Below are 21,214 nucleotides of genomic sequence, written 5' to 3'. Positions count from 1 at the left end.
GATCGTCGTGATCCCCTTCTTCTTGGGAGCCATGGTGATCAAGGAAACGACGTGCTAACCGCTAGATCAGGTTTGCAGAACACCTCGCCCGCTGCCTAGCATGCCAAAGATGTCGGTGGAAAACGACACCTATGGGATCACGTGGATCCCTTCTACAGTTTGGCAGGGAAGAGGGGTGTGCAGAGAGTAGATCTAATGATCAACATGACGAATTTTTACCCAGGTTCGGGCCGCTGAGAAGCGTAAAACCCTAATCCTGTTTGAGTGTATATTCTGTGTTCTTGAGCTTCGGCTAGCTGCTATACATGCAAGCTGGGCCGAGAGGTCCAAAAGTCCGAATCTTCCTCTAGTAAACCTTGGGCCTCCTTTTATATCCTTTTATATGTCCAAGGGGTCACCACAGTGGCACACAGGAGGTGTAAAGTAGCTATAGTGTCTATGTTTATCATCAGCGTCTTAGGACAAACGCATTAAATGCGCTGCCTACATGCCCCTAAAATATATCGGGAACGGGAATAGAGCCCGTCCCCTCCGCTGCCGCCCCGCCCCGTCTCGACACACGTCCGGGCCGACGAGGCATGCAATGCCAAGTTGGCTGGCCAGCTACTGCGCTGGAGAGGTGGCAGGATCTTCACGAAGATCTGCAGGCCACCACACAGGTACTTGCCAGGCTGGTAGGCTAGCCACCGTGTTGGGGTGGTGACTGGGAGGCCGAGTCTTGTCATGGCCTTGCAACCATCCCCGGCGAGAGTCTTGCCGGGGCCTCGCGGCCATCCCCAGCAAGGACCTTGCTGAGAACTTTGTCTTTTAGCCTTCACAAAGATCTGCACGCCACTACATACGCGCCCCTGGGTCTTGGCCTTGACATTGTCGATGGTGTCAGAGCTCCCAACCTCAAGGGTGGTGGTTTTGCTAGTGCTCTGCAATTCGTCTCGACAAGGATCTTGCGAGGGTCTCGCAAGCCGTCCGGCAAGGATCTTGCCGGGGGTCCAGCTCGTCATCTGTTCTCTGGTCTCTGGCTTGGCCGCTTCTCTAGTGATCTTGTTTTTATCCTTGATCGCCCCCTTCAGGCCTTGCCGCGGGTGTGGCTACTACTGCCCATGCATTAGTATGGGGCGCTAAAGGGCCCAAACTTTAGTACACCGACACTAGGGGGTGCCCCTAGGGCTTGTGGCCTCCTCGTAGGTCTTCTGGCCTCCTCCCGAAGCTTCCTAAGTTTCTTCCGGTCCAAGAAAATCATCGTAAAGTTTTATTCCGTTGGGACTCCGTTTGGTATTGATTTTCTATAAAAGACAAAAACAAGGAAAAAACAACAACTGGCACTTGGCACTGGGTTAATAAGTTTGTCCCAGAAATAATATAAAATAGCATATTAATGCATATAAAATGTCCAAAACATGTAATATAATAACATGGAATAATAACAAATTACAGTTACGTTGGAGACGTATCATGGGTCACCGCCATGAACTTGGCGAGTGCAGGATACCCCAAGATGGCCTTGTACGGGAGGCTGATACGAGCCACATCGAAGTCGACCAGTTCGGTGCGGTAGTTGTTGCGGGTGCCGAAGGTGACAGGGAGGCGCACTTGCCCGAGGGGAGTGGTGGAGCCATAGGTCACCCAAGAGAACGGCCTAGTGAGCATGAGCTGGTCATAGGGCACTTGAAGCGACTCGAAGGCTTCGACGGAGAGCACGTTGAGTCCGGCGCCGCTGTCGATGAGGGTCTTGGTGAAGGAGACATTGCTGATGATGGGTGTGCACGACATGGGGAGTGCGCCGGCAGCGGCCACAAACTTGGGGTGATCCTTGGAGTCGAAAGTGATGACGACCTTGGGCGCGCGGGTTCTCGAAGCCTTAGGCGCCATGCTGCGTTCGCCTGGCAAAAGAGCTGCTTGGTGTGGTGACCAGACGCGGGTGCTTGGGATCCACCAAGGAAGCATGCAACCGCGTGGGGCCCCGGCATCGCAAAGCGCATGACGAACCGACCGCCAAGCTCTCCCTAGGAGGAGACCGAGGGCTCCAGGAGGCTGAGGAGCCAAGTGCACGGGGCGCCCACGAGAGCCAGAGGGAACCAGTTAGCCATGGCCTTGTCGTCGCCGCCCGCTGCCAGGATGCCTTGGGTGTACAGCTGAAGGAACTCTTTAGGGTCAGCCGCGCCATCATAGCGCGGGGGCAGCACCGGTCTAAATCTCACCGGCCACTCCACCCAGCGCAATTCAGGAGTGAAGGCCGGGCAACCTGCGACGCTCAAGAGAAAGGCAGGGGGAACGATGTCGGCCATGGGGGTGGCAAAGCGGCGACGGAGTGAGGCGAAATGGAGAGGAGGAACTCCGGCACATACACCTACCTAGCGCGCCAAATTTCGGAATCGCGGCTCGGCAGACCCAAGAAAGGTTCGAACTCTGGGGTGCGCACGAAGAACCTCGCTATGCTACTGCTCGCTGCTTGCTATCTCATGGCGATGTGATGACCCACAATTATAGGGGATCAATCGTAGTCCTTTCGATAAGTAAGAGTCATGCGGAGCATCCTTCCATCATCCCCATGGACTCTACACCAACACATCAAGCACCACGTGGACCCATGACAAGACCTAGAGCACGTGCATTGGAAATCGAGGTGAACTCCTTCCTACTTGACATGCATACGGACACAAACAGAACTTGGGTGCTACCTCACCAAGATACTCTATGCCTCATTAGGTACGAAGACGAACACCACCAAGCAGTTAAGGAGCACCACCAAGTCCAAGGAGAAGGGCCCCAAGTCGCCAAGTATCAAGAAGGAGTCCCCAAGAATCTGGATAGAAGGTCCTAGGCGACCCCGTGCGCATGGCCCCCCAAGACCACGTGCCCACGGGCTACACATGGAGCTACAGCTGTAGCACCCCGTGCACACAGGCATGTATCGTGCGCACGGGACCCCCGTGCGCATGGGCCCAACTTACACCGTGCGCACGGGCCCTACAGGATGGGCGACTAAGATTGCTGTTTGGCCTCCACTTCACATCCACATCGTCTCGTACGTCCCCAAGCCTATAAAAACTGTACCTAGGGTCATGTTTAGGGTTAGCAAAATATTAGATGAGATATTTGTGAGCTTTTCTCCTTCTGCCACCTCCATTGGAGATCAAGGCCACTTAGGAGAGGATCCCCTAGTGGATATCAAGGCCTCTTAGGAGAGGATCCACTTGTGGATATCAAGACCTCCTCTTGGAGAAGACTACCATCATCAAGACCTCATCTCCTAGGAGTGGGAAGAACTTATCCATTGTATCTTTCCTTTGATTTTGTTTGTGACTTGTGGATCTTGTGTTGCTACTCTAGTGGATGTGTAATTGGGTATTGTTCGAGTGATTTCCTCTTTGCGATTTCTTGGTGTTCATCCTTTTTCCCCTTCGAGTGTGAAAAGATCCATCTTAGGGTTTCACCCTACAACTTCTTGGTATCATGAGCAAGGTTGATTCACATCTTGGAGTCCCTACCCTCCACTTTCTAGCTTGATTTTGTTGTTTTTCGTCCTAATTAGAAAAGCCCACCAAAAATAGCCCCAAAAATTTTTCTTGCAATTTGTTGATCTTGTGAGATTTGTTTGTTTTGATCCACGAATTTGGTGTTTGGCAAGTGTATCTACCCCCCTAGCATCTTCCCCTCCCATCAATCCATCGAATTTGGCCTCAAATTGGGAAATACCCACGGATTCGGAGTAGATCGTTCGCTCCCAGAGGACCCCGTGCACATGGGCCATCGGGACCTCGTGCACACGGGCCTCACTTACCCCGTGCGGACGGACAATCCAGAGACTTTCGCCCCTTTCCGGTTTTGCCTCTTTTTGTTTCCCCACCGTCACTTGTGTTCTTCCGCAATATTTCCAGTGGTTGTTTGAGTTTGGGTTGTGGTTTCTCTCGTGTTGTAACACCCCGCATGTAACTTTCCATATTTGTAACTCCAACTCTTGCCATTTTCGGCTATGTGTTATGATATTCTCTCCGTGGTCGGGTTTTGTTTTTCGTTTTGTATTTTGTTCATGTCATGCATCTCATACCATGTCATCATGTGCATTGCATTTGCATACGTGTTCGTCTCATGCATCTGAGCATTTTCCCCGTTGTCCGTTTTGCAATCCGGCGCTCCCATCTCCTCCGGTGCACCCCTCTTGTTTTCTTTCGTGAGCGGGTGTCAAACGTTCTCGGAATGGACCGAGTCTTGTCAAGTGGCCTTGGTATACCACCGGTAGACCACCGGTCAAGTTTCGTTCCATTTGGAGGTCGTTTGGTTAACCGGGCATCCGCAATGTCCATTTGTGTGTTGCAGCAAAACCCCCTCTCTAAACAGCCCAAAACCCACCAAACTCTCTTGCATGCTGTAGGTCGTTCGATCATGATCGTGTGGGCGAAAACCGCACCTCATTTGGACTCTCCTAGCTCCCTCTACCTATTTATATGTGACCCTCCCGAAAACGAACGCACATGAAACCCTAACGTCGTCCCCTCCGCGCCGCCGGACAAAATCGCCACCGACGGACACGTCCGACTTCCACCGCCGCCTTCGCCGTCGCCGCCGGCCCGCCCGAGCCCGCGGGTGGCCCTCCCGGGCCCGAGCACGCCCGCCGCCCGTCCTCTCTCCTCCGCGGCGACCCCGCCGCCGCGCCCGCGCCGGTCGGCCCCGCCGTCCCCTCCGGCACCGGCCGCCGCCGCCGCCATCGCCGGCCCCGCCGCCCGCGACCGCCGCCTCCACCGGCGCGCCTCCGCCTCCCGGCGCCGGCGCCGCCCCTCTTCCCCGCGCCGCCGTCCTCCTTCCCCCGGGCCCGCCGCTGTCGCCCTTCCTCTCCCAGCTCCGGCCGAGCTCGGCCCCGGCCCCGATCCGATCTGGTGATCGCGTGAGTTGACTTTCTCCTCGACCCCCGAAACTTCGAAGTTATTTCGTTCTACAGCAAGTGCCCATGTTCATCATTGCATAACTCTCTGCATATAGCTCCGTTTCGCACGTGTAATATGTCAAATTGTTCGTCTCGTGGTGCTCTACATTTTGTTCAATTGCACCATGTTCATTAGAGGCCATATTGATGCCCAAATCTCTGTTGCAAGAGTGCTAGTTGCTGTTATCTGCTGGTTCTTATCAGAACTTAGAGATTTGTCATTTTTGTATCATTTAATCTGTGCATCTTATAGGCATGAGCTCTACATGTATTTTGTTGTATGCCATTCCATCTTTCCAAGGGTGTATGCCATGTATTTTTGTGATCTCTGTGGTGACTAGCACAAGCATGCAAACTAGGCTCCGTAATGTTTCTGATTTCAGGGACTTGGTGATTTCTCCAAGTCCTTGTCTGCTGTTATTTGGTTGCCATGTAAACTTGAGGCTACAGAGAGATCCATGCATATTTTGGAGATATTAAGTAAGGATGTTTTGTAGATATTGTTGTAATTGATCTATTCCTGCCCTTGTTTGCAATTATGGAGTGCCATAGCATGACTCAATCTTGCTCTACGTTTGCTATAAAATATTTCTGGCAGATTCTTAACATGATATTCATTTTTGCCAAGCTTCTTTTAGTTGATCCATACATGCTATGCTTTTGCTCTTGCCATGGTTAGCTTCTTAAACATGCCCACTTGCTATAGGTATGCTTGTTTTGTCATGCATTGCTTATTGGTGAGTGCATCAAGCTCACCAAGATGCCCTCATATTATTGTTTTCTGCCATGTCCAGTAATTTCACTAAGTCTGTGAACCTGATATCTTTTGCACTTTTTCCATGCTTGTTTGAGTTTGATATGTTGTGATCTAGCCGTAGCTCAGTGTTCATCTTTTGTCAACCATCTCCTGTAGATTACTTCCATATGCTTTGTTGCTATGTTGGAGTGCTGTAGCATTGTTGCTTGTTGCATTTTAAGTGTTATCATGCTGTTGATCGCAGATTCGTGTCATTCTTGTTTTGCTTGCCATTTGCAAACCGTGCATCCGTTTCTGGTGATCTTTATCGATTTCGACCGAAATCATCTCATCTTTCCAGTGGAATGCTTGGTTTGCCAAGTTACTGTCGTGTTCATCATTTTCCTTCCAGAGCACACATATGCATCGCATATCATATCTCGCATATCATACATGTTTTGCATCATGTTGCTTGTGCATTTCACGTGATTGATTCTGGTTCCGTTTGTTTGTGTTCTTGTATTGGGTAGAGCCGGGAGATGAGTTCGTGAACGAGGAACCTGTTGAGTACGCTTACGAGGATCAAGCTTTCGACAACTCTGAGAACCTTGCAGGCAAGATGACCACCCCTCGAAATCACTTCTATCTTTGCTTTGCTAGTTGTTCGCTCTATTGCCATGCTGCGCTACCTATCACTTGCTATATCATGCCTCCCATATTGCCATGTCAGCCTCTAACCATCCTTTCCTAGCAAACCGTTGTTTGGCTAAGTTACCGCTTTTACTCAGCCCTTCTTATAGCGTTGCTAGTTGCAGGTGAAGTTGAAGTTGGTTCCATGTTGGAACATGGATATGTTGGGATGTCACAATATCTCTTATTTAATTAATGCATCTATATATTTGGTAAAGGGTGGAAGGCTCAGCCTTATGCCTGGTGTTTTGTTCCACTCTTGCCGCCCTAGTTTCTGTCATACCGGGATTATGTTCCTTGAGTTTGCGTTCCTTACGCGGTTGGGTGATTTATGGGACCCCCTTGACAGTTCGCCTTGAATAAAACTCCTCCAGCAAGGCCCAACCTTGGTTTTACCATTTGCCACCTAAGCCTTTCCCCCGGGTTTTCGCGAGCCCGAGGGTCATCTTTATTTTAACCCCCCCGGGCCAGTGCTCCTTCGAGTGTTGGTCCGAACCGAGCAGCCTGCGGGGCCACCTCGGGGAAACTCGAGGTCTGGTTTTACTCGTAGCTTGACTTATCCGGTGTGCCCTGAGAACGAGATATGTGCAGCTCCTATCGGGATTTGTCGGCACATTCGGGCGGCTTTGCTGGTCTTGTTTTACCATTGTCGAAATGTCTCGTAAACCGGGATTCCGAGACTGATCGGGTCTTTCCGGGAGAAGGTTTATCCTTAGTTGATCATGAGAGCTTATGATGGGCTAAGTTGGGACACCCCTGCAGGGTATTATCTTTCGAAAGCCGTGCCCGCGGTTATGAGGCAGATGGGAATTTGTTAATGTCCGGTTGTAGAGAACTTGTCACTTGACCCAATTAAAATACATCAACCGTGTGTGTAGCCGTGATGGTCTCTTCTCGGCGGAGTCCGGGAAGTGAGCACGGTTTGAGTTATGAATGACGTAAGTAGGAGTTCAGGACCACTTCTTGGTCATTGCTAGATGACGACCGTTCCGTTGCTTCTCTTCTCGCTCTCAAATGCGTATGTTAGCCACCATATATGCTTATTGCCGCTGCAGCTCCACCTCATTACACCTTCCTTTCCTATAAGCTTAAATAGTCTTGATCTCGCGGGTGTGAGATTGCTGAGTCCTCGTGACTCACAGATTCTACCAAAACAGTTGCAGGTGCCGACGATGCCAGTGCAGATGATGGGGTCGATCTCAAGTGGGAGTTCGACGAGGAACGTGGTCCTTACTATGTGTCTTTTCCTGATGATCAGTAGTGGAGCCCAGTTGGGACGATCGGAGATCTAGCATTTGGGGTTATCTTATTTTCATTTGGATCTTGGCCGTAGTCGGTCTATGTGTGTATTTTGGATGATGTATGAATTATATTTATGTATTGTGTGAAGTGGCAATTGTAAGCCAACTCTTTATCCCATTCTTGTTCATTACATGGGATTGTGTGAAGATGACCCTTCTTGCGACAAAACCACTATGCGGTTATGCCTCTAAGTCGTGCCTCGACACGTGGGAGATATAGCCGCATCATGGGCGTTACAAGTTGGTAATCAGAGCCATCCCCGACTTAGGAGCCCCCTGCTTGATCGAATCGCTGGCGTTGTTGAGTCTAGAACAGAAATGTTTTGAGTCTTACGATTATATATATCGGAGAGTAGGATTCTTTTTACTTCTCAGTCCCTTCGTCGCTCTGGTGAGGTCTCCTGACGTAGAAGTTTTGACTCTTCTCTCCTCAAATTTCACTAAAATTTTTTTAGGATCACGCAGGTATCTTGGAATCGTTCCGATGGTTTTGTGACGAGAACATTGTTCTTGGTGCCTCCTGACATTTAGGGGTTGTGGCAGTGTCCCGGGGAGTTGAGCTCCGAGGTGTTGTCGTCACAATTTTATCGTTGCAGTTCTGGAATACCTGAGTTTCGCCGGCATCGAAATCTCTTTTATGCAGTTGTTGGTGAGATCACCTCGACGCCACCCAGTACTGGGGCGGGAGTTCGGGAGTATTGCCATAACTTGTATAACGGATATTTTTCGAAGGTTGAGGTAAACGATTTCCGAAGGTTTCTTGGTTATGTGTTGACGGATGGATACAGCTGGATCTAGGGATTGCTAGTTTGGGTGATATATTTTGTGTCCCCTGTATCCCCAACACCAGATTGCATAACCAGAAAGTTCGGGAGTTTATAAGTGGGAATTCAAGTAGCCTTAGGATATCTTTCCGACAGACGCATGATATGAGATTGGGTTCGACGTCTAGTGGTCCACCTGTACACGGTTGGTTTTACAGTGGTCTCGTAGTGTCTTAAAGAGTCCTTGGCTATGCTGACTCGGGGACGCTTCGTATGTCATGTGCACAGCCTTGTACATGATGGTGTTGTACGATTGAGCCCGTGTGGGCCCCACCACGAAAACTTCGGACGAAATTTCTATCATATGTTTGTTCCGGCTTATTCTGCAAGCCAATACTTTGTTTTTGTTTTCAATTGTGGTATTCGAGTTGCTTCGAAGTCATATGTTGATTCCATATCTTTTTCTAAGTGGCTTCTCAACTTATGGAAGTGTGATGATTTACTATGGAATTCATTCGTTCATCTTCGTTCGAATGTTCATTGTGAAGACTATATGTTGCAATTTCTATCCGTTGATTCTACTTGTCTATTTGTCTATCAAGATGCTAACGGATGTCACCCTCTTCAGGATGGCTCCGTCAACGCGTCAGAATCCGGATCGCAATGAAGGGAGTCAAGCGAACCCTCCGCCACCACCTCCGCCTTCGGAGGCATGGCAAGCTATCATGGCAGCCACCAACGCCAATGCTCAGATGATTCTGCAACTCTTGCAAGAACGCACCCAAGGGCAAGGCAATCAAGGCAATCAAGGTCAAGGCAACAATCAGCCTCACTTCGCTACACTCAACCTATCGTGGAATTTTCACGGCAGATGTCCTTAGTGTCAGGACTTAGTCGCGAGGCCAGCGCATCTATGTGGTAGCTTGAGAGGGGTTGATTGGGATGAGAGACGCAGGGCGGATCAACGCACAAGACAAGGGTTTAGACAGCTTCGGGCCCCGGGAAACATCATCCGGTAATAGCCCTACATGCTGTTCGAAGCTAGGTCTCATTATGATCACGGGAGAGTCGTCGGCTCCGGCTCTCGGTGTTTAGCCCTAGAGATTATTTCTTGTTTTGGGGTGCCCTGCCCCTCCTTATATAAGTTAGAGGGGCGGGTTACATGTGGAGTCCTAGTAGGACTAGGACTAGTCTATCTTCTCTTACAAGTTAATTACAAGTCCGGGTCTTGCTTCCTCGTAAAGGAAATATTCGTCATCCCTTTCCTTTTAATCCGGCCCATCATAACATGAGCCGGCCTTCTGGGCTTTAGGCCTTGTTGTCCATCTAACCCGCCCGCCGGGTTACTAATGAGTCGCCAAGATCGGCCAGGTTATCTGTGAATCGCCAAGCTCCGGGCGGGTCACAAGTGAGCCGCCAATTCCGGCCAGGTCATACCGCGGGGTATATCCCTGACATTAGCCCCCAGTTTAATTTGGATTTATCCATGTTAAACTAATCTGCAATATAAACACAAGAACAAATTTGACAGGTTGTGTTCCAGGTTAAATATTTTTGTAAGCCGGCACTTGGTCATCCTTAAGTCCTTGTCATCTTACTTCTTGATATGTATCCATAATCTCATAGCAAATCTCTTTAGCAGATATGTACAAATATTGCCAATGAAATAAATCCAGATACTTCCTTTGAAAATCCGGGTCAACAGGCCAGCTTCAGAGTCAATTTGCTGGTATTGGTCTCTTGTTGAGAAATATTGTAAGAGATAATCCACTTGAATCGGCTTTCAATGCTCTGACTTGACAAAAATATTGGTCTTCAAATATTCAACTTATATTCATCCGGCTTAAAGATATAAAACTTGCCGGTTTATGAGTACCAAAATTGCCGGGTTATAAATAGATGATGCCAAGTCATAATTGTCGCCGACGCCGGTTTATGATTTTTACAGACACCAGGTCAATCTGAAGATATTTCTCCCTTATATCCATATTACCTGTAGCCCCCAAGGGCCGGTTTAATCAGCATGAATAAGCCGGGACTTATCACCATGGCTTTAAATAAAATCCAGTTGTGTAGCCCCCATGAGTCGGCTATAGTCATAGTAGTGTAGCCGGGTCATCCTAGAATTGTCTTGAATTGTTGCCAGGAGCAATTGGTAGCCCCTAAGGGCCGGCTCATTACGATGTGATGAGTCGGGTCTTCAATGAAGTGAGCAAAAAATGACTTTGCATTAGCCCCCAAGTGCCATGGTGCATGCTGGCAGTGACATGGGACTTGCATATTTGATGTAATCTCAACTTGAATAATGTAGCCCCCAAGTGCCGGGTTGTAAGCCTGCAGCGACTCGGGACTATTCCTTCCGTTGTAGAATAAATCATATCCATTGGTAAAATAATTGCGCTGAAGCTACTTTGAAAACCTCAACCATAGTATTAGTTTCTGATAACCATAATAAAAATCCAGCCATGTTGGCTATTAAAGATTTGACTAACCCAGTTTGAAAACCTCAATCATTCAAATCATAATGAAAATCCAGACAATTTGGCTATTTAAAGATTTCAAATACCTTATCTGTTGACAAGTAAATCCGGAGTTTAAATACCCGGCAACTCTTGGCCGATGGCGATTTATTACGCCTCCATTGTAAGCCGGAAATTTTATAACCCGGCTATTTATAGCCTTTTGAGAAAATCAAGAATTGATAACCCTTTTGAGACACCAATGTCAATCTTTCGATGATGGGCTTGGACTTAAACATTTATATAAGTCATAATTCTGCAAATCCTGCACAGAGTTTAAACAACATACGCCCTGGCGACTTAATGTCAAAAGCCAGGGCGGGTAACTACCCAAATGTAGTCTTATCCCGCACACAAGTAGATCACAAGAAACCTCGGCGGTTTACCGCAGGGCGGGTCATAATATCTTACATATGACCACGGATGTGTAAAAAAGGAGTCACAGATAAGCCTGTTATGAATCATAACTTTGAAACGTAACAATAATATCATACTTGTGATATTGAATTTGCATTTGTCGGTTTATATGACCTGTGACATTGAACTATACCGCCGGCTTATGATACCTGTGCAGTAAGTGTGATAACCCAATCCTTAGAAGCCAATGCTTCCACATAGATGATGATTGTCATAAGCCGGCGACTTATCATCGAAATCAAGCTGGGTTTAAATAGAAACCACTCATATACACTTTAGATGTGTTCAAAAGAGCTTCAAATAAAATCCCAAAAATTATTTGCAAAAAGAAACTTCAAAAAATCTTGAGGCTTCTGGTTCGAATACGATCAGAAAACCGTCCCAAAGGGGTTAAGCTAAGATTTGAATATGATCATATAGCCCCCAGTGGCTTTGGCGTTGCCGATCAAGAGGGTACCTTGATTCGAATATGTTCGCTTTGGTTCGAATATGACCTATGTTTGAACAGGAAGCCCCCAAATGACCTTGAAAGTTGTTTAACGACGCTGATTCGAATACGATCCACGTCGGTTCCCAAAGGGGGTTGAGCTATGGTTCAAATATGACCAAGAAACTCCCCAATGAGCTCGGCAGTGTGCCGATCAAAAGGGTATCGACAGCTATGTTCTCTTTGGTTCGAATACGACCTATGTTTGAACAGGAAGCCCCCTAGTGATCATGAGAATATTTAACGACTCTGATTCGAATACGATCAGGGTCACACCAAAAGGGTTAAGCTAAATTCAAATACGATCAGCTCCCAATGGTCATTAAAGCAGGGTACCTATATTTGAGTTGTGCTTTGTAACAGACTCTCTTTGGTCCCTTTAATTTTTCCTGAGAACTCGAATCTTTGCGAGAGATAACCTCTTTTTGAATCGGAAATTTGTAAACCGGATATTAAGAGCTTCAAAGATTTATAAGATACAAATTTACCTTGAGCCGGACGTTTGAACCGGATTTGAGAGCTTCAAAACTTTGCGGGAGAAAGATATCTCTTGACCCGGATTTTAAACCGGAATCTTTATTTGAACCGGCAATTTTCTGACGGCCTTTAAAGTTTCATCAATATGGTAGCAGCCTCCGGAACCGGGTTATCATTCCCTCCAACGACCCGGGGTTCCCGAGTCATGTCACTGTAGCCCCCGAGTCTCAAGATGACTCTAGGAGTTGGCTTGAGATTCTCCATATTTAACCGTGATATAAACCGGCATAACTTGTATATCATTGGTGTTGATAACACGATGTGTATCGACAGAAGGTTGAGGTGACTGCCACGGGTTATAAATGATCCCGTATGAGCCGTGTCAGCAACTCGGCCAATGGTTCCTTCCAACTGGCTGGTTGAAGTTAACCGAACTATAGTGGTGGCGATTTGTGCGCCTGCCCATTGAACCATCCAGTGCAGACGGCGGCTGATAACATATGATAATTTGCCTCCAATTTGTTGGAAGAAAACCGGGCTTCCCAAGTAGTGACCTGCTCATACTCAATACACAGCTCATGCAGACAGGTGCGGCTCGGTGTGTTGATGTAGACCAGGCCGCGAGAGGCGGACGGAAAAGACAACCGCCGCGTCAGAGGCAGCTCAAATAGATGATCCGGCCGTGGCATTGTAAGCCGGCGCGGACAGCGAGTCAGCCCCGGCGTTGTAATCCGATGTGGACGGGCGAGTCGGCCACGGGGGGTGAATCGGCCGCAGGAGCAAACAGATGAATCGGCCGCGGCGATGTAAACCAGTGCGGACGAGCAAATTGTCCTCCTCGTGGTAAGCCGATGCGGACGCGTGAACCGGTCGCGAGGGCGGGCGGGCGAGTCGTTTGTGGTGCTGCAATGCAGCGCGGACGGGCGAGTTGGCCGGCACATTGATGTAATCCGGATCATGACACGCCAGTCCGTGAAGCCGCGTGGTACCGCCGAACGTGCCTCTGTGGCATAACACCACTTTGTATGAATGATTCTCCTGCATATGAAAATACCGTAGAGCAGAGTAGTTGTGCTCATAGCAATTAAAGTATATTAAGAAAATGCATAGGAGAAATAACACCTGATGTGTCTAGGCCGGAAGTAATCCGCCATAAAGTTAATCACAGGTAGGTCAACCGTAGCACTGTAAACCGGTGCGGTCGAGAGAGTCGGCTGCGGCGTTGTAAGCCGGTGCGGACGAGAGAGTCGGCCGCAGACATGTGAGTTGTCCTCCTTGTTGTAAGCCGGCGTGGTCGCAAGAGACGGCCACGGCGTTGTAAGCCGGCGCGGTCGCGAGAGACGGCCACGGCGATTGTAAGCCAGTGCGGGAGTCCGTTGAGTAGCGACAACCACGTGTGCCCAAAGATGTTGGCGTGCCTCCATCTCCGCGGTATAATATCACTTTTTGTCATAAATAATTGCCCTGCATAAACAATATTGCAGACCAAGGCAAAGATAAACTTGTTCTTTGACAAAAACAACATGTGCTAATAAAATAGACCTTAGATGGATAGCACCTGATTCGTTTTTGCCGGAAAATAACCCGCCACGAAGTTGATGATCACTAGGTGAAACTGAAATCACTCACGGGTGAGTCGGCCGCGGCGTGGTAAACCGGTGCAGACGGGCGAGTCAACCGTGGCGTTGTAAGCCGGCGCGGACAGCGAGTCAATCGTAGGCGCGGTAAACCGCGCGTATTGGCGAGTCAACCACGTCGTGTTGATGTAGTGAAAAATTGTCCTGTATCAGAAACATCGCAAGCCAGAGTAATTGCTCTTTTTAAAGAAAACAATATATAATATATAAAAATTTACTGGATTGATTTCACCTGATATGTCAGGCCAGAAATTATCCACCGCGGAGTTGATGACCATCACGGTGAAGCTGAAACCAATCACGGCCGAGTCGGCCGCGGGAGCAGACAAATGAGCCGGCCGCGGTGTTGTAAGCCGGTGCGGTCGGGCGAGTCAATCACAGGAGCGGTAAGCCACGCGGACGGGTAAGTTATCCATCACATTGTAAGCCGGCGCAGACATGTGAGCCGGCCGCGAGGGTGGACGGGCAAGTCGTCAGTGGCATTGTAAGGCGGCGGGGATGGGCCAGTTGGCCGACGCGTTGATGTAACCCGGACCGCAATACGCGTGTCCGTGAAGTTGTGCGGCACAGCCGAACATGCCTCCGTGATATAATACCATCCTTTTTTTAATAGCCTTCCTGATTTTTTTTGTCGGATGAACACGAATGCTGGCAGTAGATATTGTTAGATGTAATCCGGGCGAAACAGCAGATGGTGATCCATTGCTGTGTACCCAAAACACGAGCTGGCTGCCCTCGTTCCTCACATGACGATTTACCAAAGGTACTTTGTATAATGATGAAGAGTGCTTAGCACTATTTGACCCATCACTCGATCTCAGCCCAGTACAATAATAACTGGTCCAGTAATTTGTCTTCATGTCAGTTGCGGCCGGCTTGCCGTGATGTGAACCATGGCAGTTGATTTTGGCCACTGATTTTAACTGATGAAGCACCTCCTTGTACACAGATTGGTAGCGATGTACTAGTTGATGTCTCTTGACGTGCAGGAGCTAGGGAATCCATCAGACTTTGTTTCTCTTTGCATCAATCAGTATTCAGATCCTTGATCCCTGTTCAGTACTAGTTGATCGTCTGTACTAGTTGATGTCTTTTCACGTGCAGGACATGGACGACGACTCGGACTTGGTGACTTTAAAACTGAGGAGATCAGCCAGGGCGGTTTGCAGATACCGAGACCCGCGGTGTTCCAGAGACGGGCGATTTGAAGGTAGTGGCGGCTCAACGACAGATGCTCAATCCGTGATACAAATCACACAATCCGGTCCCGGTTCATAGACTGTTCCGCTGATAAGACTGCCAGCTTTTACATACTTTGACTCCAATCACAGCAGAACGCACGGCCCTCTGACTTGGCTTGGCTCCTTCCGATCAAAACGAAACAGAGGCTAAAGCTCATAGCAATTGTTGCGGCGGACCGATGTCTGTCTTGTCTTCAACTTGGTTTTGCCGGATCGTCTAGATGCAGCGTCTCATACCGCTAATCAAATCCAACTCCCGACTATGCATCTGATGCCACGTCTTGTGATGTACCTGCGGGCGTCAGCACGGCGGGTTACCACCGCTCCTGATGAAGATCCCAATCGAACCTTGAATCCAACCGATCGCGAGCCTTTCGATCCCTAAAATAAATCCCTCCAAGAACTCAACACCACCATGCGCGAGCCCCACGGTGGGCGCCAACTGTCGTGGAATTGTCACGGCAGATGTCCTTAGTGTCAGGACTTAGTCGCGAGGCCAGCGCATCTATGTGGTAGCTTGAGAGGGGTTGATTGGGATGAGAGACGTAGGGCGGATCAACGCACAAGACAAGGGTTTAGACAGCTTCGGGCCCCGGGAAACATCATCCGGTAATAGCCCTACATGCTGTTTGAGGCTAGGTCTCATTATGATCACGGGAGAGTCGCCGGCTCCGGCTCTCGGTGTTTAGCCCTAGAGATTATTTCTTGTTTTGGGGTGCCCTGCCCCTCCTTATATAAGTTAGAGGGGCGGGTTACATGTGGAGTCCTAGTAGGACTAGGACTAGTCTATCTTCTCTTACAAGTTAATTACAAGTCCGGGTCTTGCTTCCTCGTAAAGGAAATATTCGTCATCCCTTTCCTTTTAATCCGGCCCATCATAACGTGAGCCGGCCTTCTGGGCTTTAGGCCTTGTTGTCCATCTGACCCGCCCGCCGGGTTACTAATGAGTCGCCAAGATCGGCCAGGTAATCTGTGAATCGCCAAGCTCCGGGCGGGTCACCAGTGAGCCGCCAATTTCGGCCGGGTCATACCGCGGGGTATATCCCCGACACAACCAGTTTCTCGCAAATCAGCCCAAGTCTTTCAGCTACTGTGCCGAGGCCACGGATGCCGATGATTGGCTTGTGGACATCAACAAGCATTTTGAATGTAGCAATGTCAGGCCTGAGGACTATGTCAAGTTCGCTTCTTTTCAGCTCAAGGACCAAGCTGCTAATTGGTTTCAGCAATACAAAGATTCCAGAGGAGGTCGTGTGATCACTTGGACTGACTTCTGTCGGGATTTCAAAGCGCACCACATTCCACAAAGTGTTGTTGAGAGCAAGCGTGAGGAGTTCCGCAATCTCAAGCAAGGCAACATGTCTGTGTATCAATACAACATCCAGTTTCAGAAACTTGCTCGCTTCGCTAAACAAGACGTTCCTGATGAAAAGAGCATGATCTATCACTTCAGAGGTGGCCTTAGAGAGGATCTGCAGTTAGCCCTCGTTCTTGTTGAGCCTACTCAGTTTGATCAATTCTATAACATGGCACTGAAGCAAGAGGCTGCTCAGCTCAAGTGTGAGGCTTCTAAGAAGAGAGTCAGAGACGCAGTTCAGTCTTCTTCTTCCTCACTTGTGGCAGCTAAGCAACAGAAGTTCTGGTTGCCTCCTCCTCCTCCGTTTCGTCAGCCTTACCAACAGAAGAACAAAGGTGGCCATGGTTCTTCCAACTCTTCCAACTCTGGCTATCAGAACAAGTCTCAGAATCAAGCTCCAAAGTCCAATGCTCCTTATCATCGTCCACTCTCAGAGGTGACTTGCAACAAGTGTCAGCAGAAAGGTCACTATGCTAACAAGTGCTTCAACCAAAGGCATCTGCCTCCTCCTCCTCCTATCAGATCTTCCAGCAATGTAGTGGTCAAGCATAATCCAAAGTCTGCAAAGGTGAACATGATGAAAGCAGCTCAAGCGGAGGAATCTGTTGATGTGATAATGGGTAATCTCTCAGTTAATGATATTCCTGCAAAAGTTCTTTTTGATACTGGTGCATCGCTTTGTTTCATGTCAAGACCATTTTTTGCCAAGCATGAATTCACTTGTTCTCATCTGAGTAAACCCATGGATGTCGTTTCTCCGGGTAAACATTTGAGTTCTAGTATGATGGTTCCGGATGTTTCCATCAAGATGGGAAACTATAAATTTCGGTCTTCTCCAATTGTTCTTGGTGACTCGGATATTGATCTAATTCTCGGGATGGACTGGCTTTCTAAGCACAAAGCTCAACTTGATTGTGCTGCCAGGGAAATTCAATTGACACACTCTTCTGAGGATGTGATTATTTATGCCGCTCGTGATGAAACCATTCGGTTTTTTTTCTCTCAATGAGAAGGGCGAATTGAATGCCATCTCTCAAATTCCAGTCGTTTGTGAGTATCAAGTTGTCTTTCCAGAAGAGCTTCCGGGTATGCCTCCTCACCGGCCAGTTGAGTTCGTTATCGAACTTGAGCCCGGCACTGAACCCGTTTGCAAGCGTCCATACAAGCTTGGACCCAACGAGCTGAAGGAATTGAAGAAACAGCTCGATGAACAAGAGCGTCTGGGTTTGATCAGACCGAGTTCTTCTCCATGGGGTTGTGGTGTTCTTTTTGTCAAGAAGAAGGATGGCACGGACCGACTTTGTGTCGACTACCGTCCATTGAACAAGAAGACAATCAAGAACAAGTATCCACTTCCCAACATCAATGAGCTATTCGAGCAACTCAAAGGTGCCAAAGTATTCTCCAAGCTTGACCTTCGTATGGGTTATCATCAGATTCGCATTCGTGAAGAAGATATTCCCAAGACAGCATTCAGAACAAGCTTTGGTTCTTATGAATATACTGTCGTGTCTTTCGGCCTTGTCAATGCTCCTCCAGTATTCTCTCGGATGATGAATTTAATATTCAACCCCTATACCAATGAATTCGTCCTGGTGTATCTCGATGATATCTTGGTCTTCTCCAAGAATAAGAAGGATCATGCCAAACATTTGCGATTGGTGCTCGACAAGCTCAGAGAGTATCAATTCTACGCGAAGTTCTCCAAATCTGAGTTTTGGCTCGATGAAGTTCTTTTCCTTGGTCACATCATCTCTGCCAAGGGCATCGCTGTTAACCCCGAGAAGGTGTCCACAATTGTGAATTGGGAACCTCCTCAGAATGTCAAGCAGCTCCGCAGTTTTCTTGGTCTTGCAAGCTATTGCCGAAGATTCGTTGAGAATTTCTCTAAGATTGCAAAACCTCTTTCCAACCTCCTCCAGAAGCATGTGAAGTATGTCTGGTCTCCTGAGTGTGACGTTGCTTTCAACACTCTCAAAGAGAAACTAGTCACAGCTCCTGTCTTAACTCCTCCTGACGAATCCAAGCCATTTGAAGTTTTCTGTGATGCTTCTCTCCAAGGTCTCGGTGCTGTGTTAATGCAAGAGAAGAAAGTCGTGGCCTATACCTCTCGTCAGTTGAAGCCCAACGAGAAGAACTACCCCACTCACGACCTTGAGTTGGCGGCAGTTGTCCATGCATTAATAACGTGGAGACATCTCTTGTTGGGAAGACAAGTGGACATTTTCACCGATCACAAGAGTCTCAAGTATATCTTCACTCAGCCCAAGCTCAACCTCAGGCAGACTCGATGGGTCAAAATGATTCAAGAGTACAATCCGACTATTGAATATACTCCAGGCAAGGCTAATGTCATTGCAGATGCTTTAAGCAGGAAGGCTTATTGCAACAGCTTAATCCCCAAGCCATTCCAACCGGATCTTTGTGAAGCTTTCCGCAAGCTGAATCTCCAAGTTGTTCCTCAAGGCTTTCTTGCCAACCTCATAATCTCTCCTACTTTGGAAGATCAAATTCGTGAGGCACAACTTCTTGATGCCATGGTGAAGAAGGTGAAACGTGGTATCAACAAGGGTCTTTCCAAATACAAGTGCTATCGCATTGATGACAGAGACACTTTATTCTTCGAGGACCGGATTGTGGTTCCTAAAGGTGATCTAAGGAAAGTCATTATGAACGAGCACACAATTCTCTCCTTTCCATTCATCCTGGAAGTACGAAGATGTACCATGATCTCAAGCAGTCGTATTGGTGGACTCGAATGAAGCGAGAAATCGCTCAATTCGTGAATGAATGTGATGTCTGTCGAAGAGTGAAAGCAGAACACCAACGACCGGCTGGTCTCCTCCAACCTCTTGCTATCCCAGAGTGGAAGTTTGATCATATCGAAATGGACTTCGTGACTGGTTTTCCAAAGTCCAAGCGTGGAAATGATGCTATCTTCGTTGTCATTGACAAGCTTTCTAAAGTGGCTCATTTCCTTCCAATCAAAGAATCCATCACAGCAGCTCAGTTGGCAGAGCTATACACCTCCAGAATTGTCTCCTTGCACGACATTCCACAATTGATTTCTTCAGATCGTGGAAGCATCTTCACCTCTAAGTTCTGGGACTCCTTCCAGAAGGCCATGGGCACAAACATTCGCTTCAACACAGCTTTCCATCCTCGAACTAGTGGCCAAGTCGAGCGAGTCAATCAAATTCTTGAAGATATGCTCAGGGCTTGTGTCATTTCCTTTGGCATGAAATGGGAAGATTGTCTTCCATATGCTGAATTCTCCTACAACAACAGCTTCCAAGCGAGTTCGGGCAAGGCCCCATTCGAGATTCTCTATGGCAGAAAGTGTCGTACTCCTCTCAATTGGTCAGAGACTGGTGAACGCCAACTTCTTGGCAATGACTTAATCACAGAGGCTGAAGAAATGTGTAAAGTCATTCGTGATAATCTCAAAGCCGCGCAATCGCGCCAGAAGAGTTACTATGATAGTAAGCACCGTGATGTGGCTTTCGAGATCGGAGACCATGTCTACCTCCGCGTCTCTCCAATGAAAGGCACTCGTCGCTTCAGTATCAAAGGGAAGCTTGCCCCTAGATACGTGGGTCCTTTCAAGATCATTGGCAAAAGAGGCGACCTCGCCTATCAACTTGAGCTTCCTTCCAACTTCACGAACGTGCACGATGTGTTCCACGTGTCACAGCTCCGCAAGTGCTTCAAGACGCCTGAGCGCACTATCAACTTTGAAGATATTGACCTCCAAGAAGATCTGTCTTATCATGAGCACCCCGTTGCTATTCTTGAAGAAACTGAGCGCAAGACTCACAACAAGTCAATCAAATTCCTGAAGGTGAAATGGTCGCACCATTCCGACCGGGAAGCCACCTGGGAACGCGAGGACCATCTCCGTTCCGAATATCCGGAGTTCTTTCAGTCCTAGATCTCAGGACGAGATCCTCTCGTAGTGGTGGAGTGTTGTAACGCCCCGCATGTAACTTTCCATATTTGTAACTCCAACTCTTGCCATTTTCGGCTATGTGTTATGATATTCTCTCCATGGTCGAGTTTTGTTTTTCGTTTTGTATTTTGTTCATGTCATGCATCTCATACCATGTCATCATGTGCATTGCATTTGCATACGTGTTCGTCTCATGCATCCGAGCATTTTCCCCGTTGTCCGTTTTGCAATCCGGCGCTCCCATCTCCTCCGGTGCACCCCTCTTGTTTTCTTTCGTGAGCGGGTGTCAAACGTTCTCGGAATGGACCGAGGCTTGTCAAGTGGCCTTGGTATACCACCGGTAGACCACCGGTCAAGTTCCGTTTCATTTGGAGGTCGTTTGGTACTCCAACGGTTAACTGGGCATCCGCAATGTCCATTTGTGAGTTGCAGCAAAACCCCCTCTCTAAACAGCCCAAAACCCACCAAACTCTCTTCCATGCTGTAGGTCGTTCGATCACAATCGTGTGGGCGAAAACCGCACCTCATTTGGACTCTCCTAGCTCCCTCTACCTATTTATATGTGACCCTCCCGAAAACGAACGCAGATGAAACCCTAACCTCGTCCCCTCCGCGCCGCCGGACAAAATCGCCACCGACGGACACGTCCGACTTCCACTGCCACCGCCACGTGTCACCACCGCCTTCGCCGTCGCCGCCGGCCCGCCCGAGCCCGCGG

The sequence above is a fragment of the Aegilops tauschii genome, chromosome 7 (genome assembly GCF_002575655.3).
Source record: "Aegilops tauschii subsp. strangulata cultivar AL8/78 chromosome 7, Aet v6.0, whole genome shotgun sequence".
Classification (NCBI taxonomy): domain Eukaryota; kingdom Viridiplantae; phylum Streptophyta; class Magnoliopsida; order Poales; family Poaceae; genus Aegilops; species Aegilops tauschii.
The sequence above is the reverse complement of the archived record's forward strand: the minus strand, read 5'-3'. Positions refer to the sequence as shown.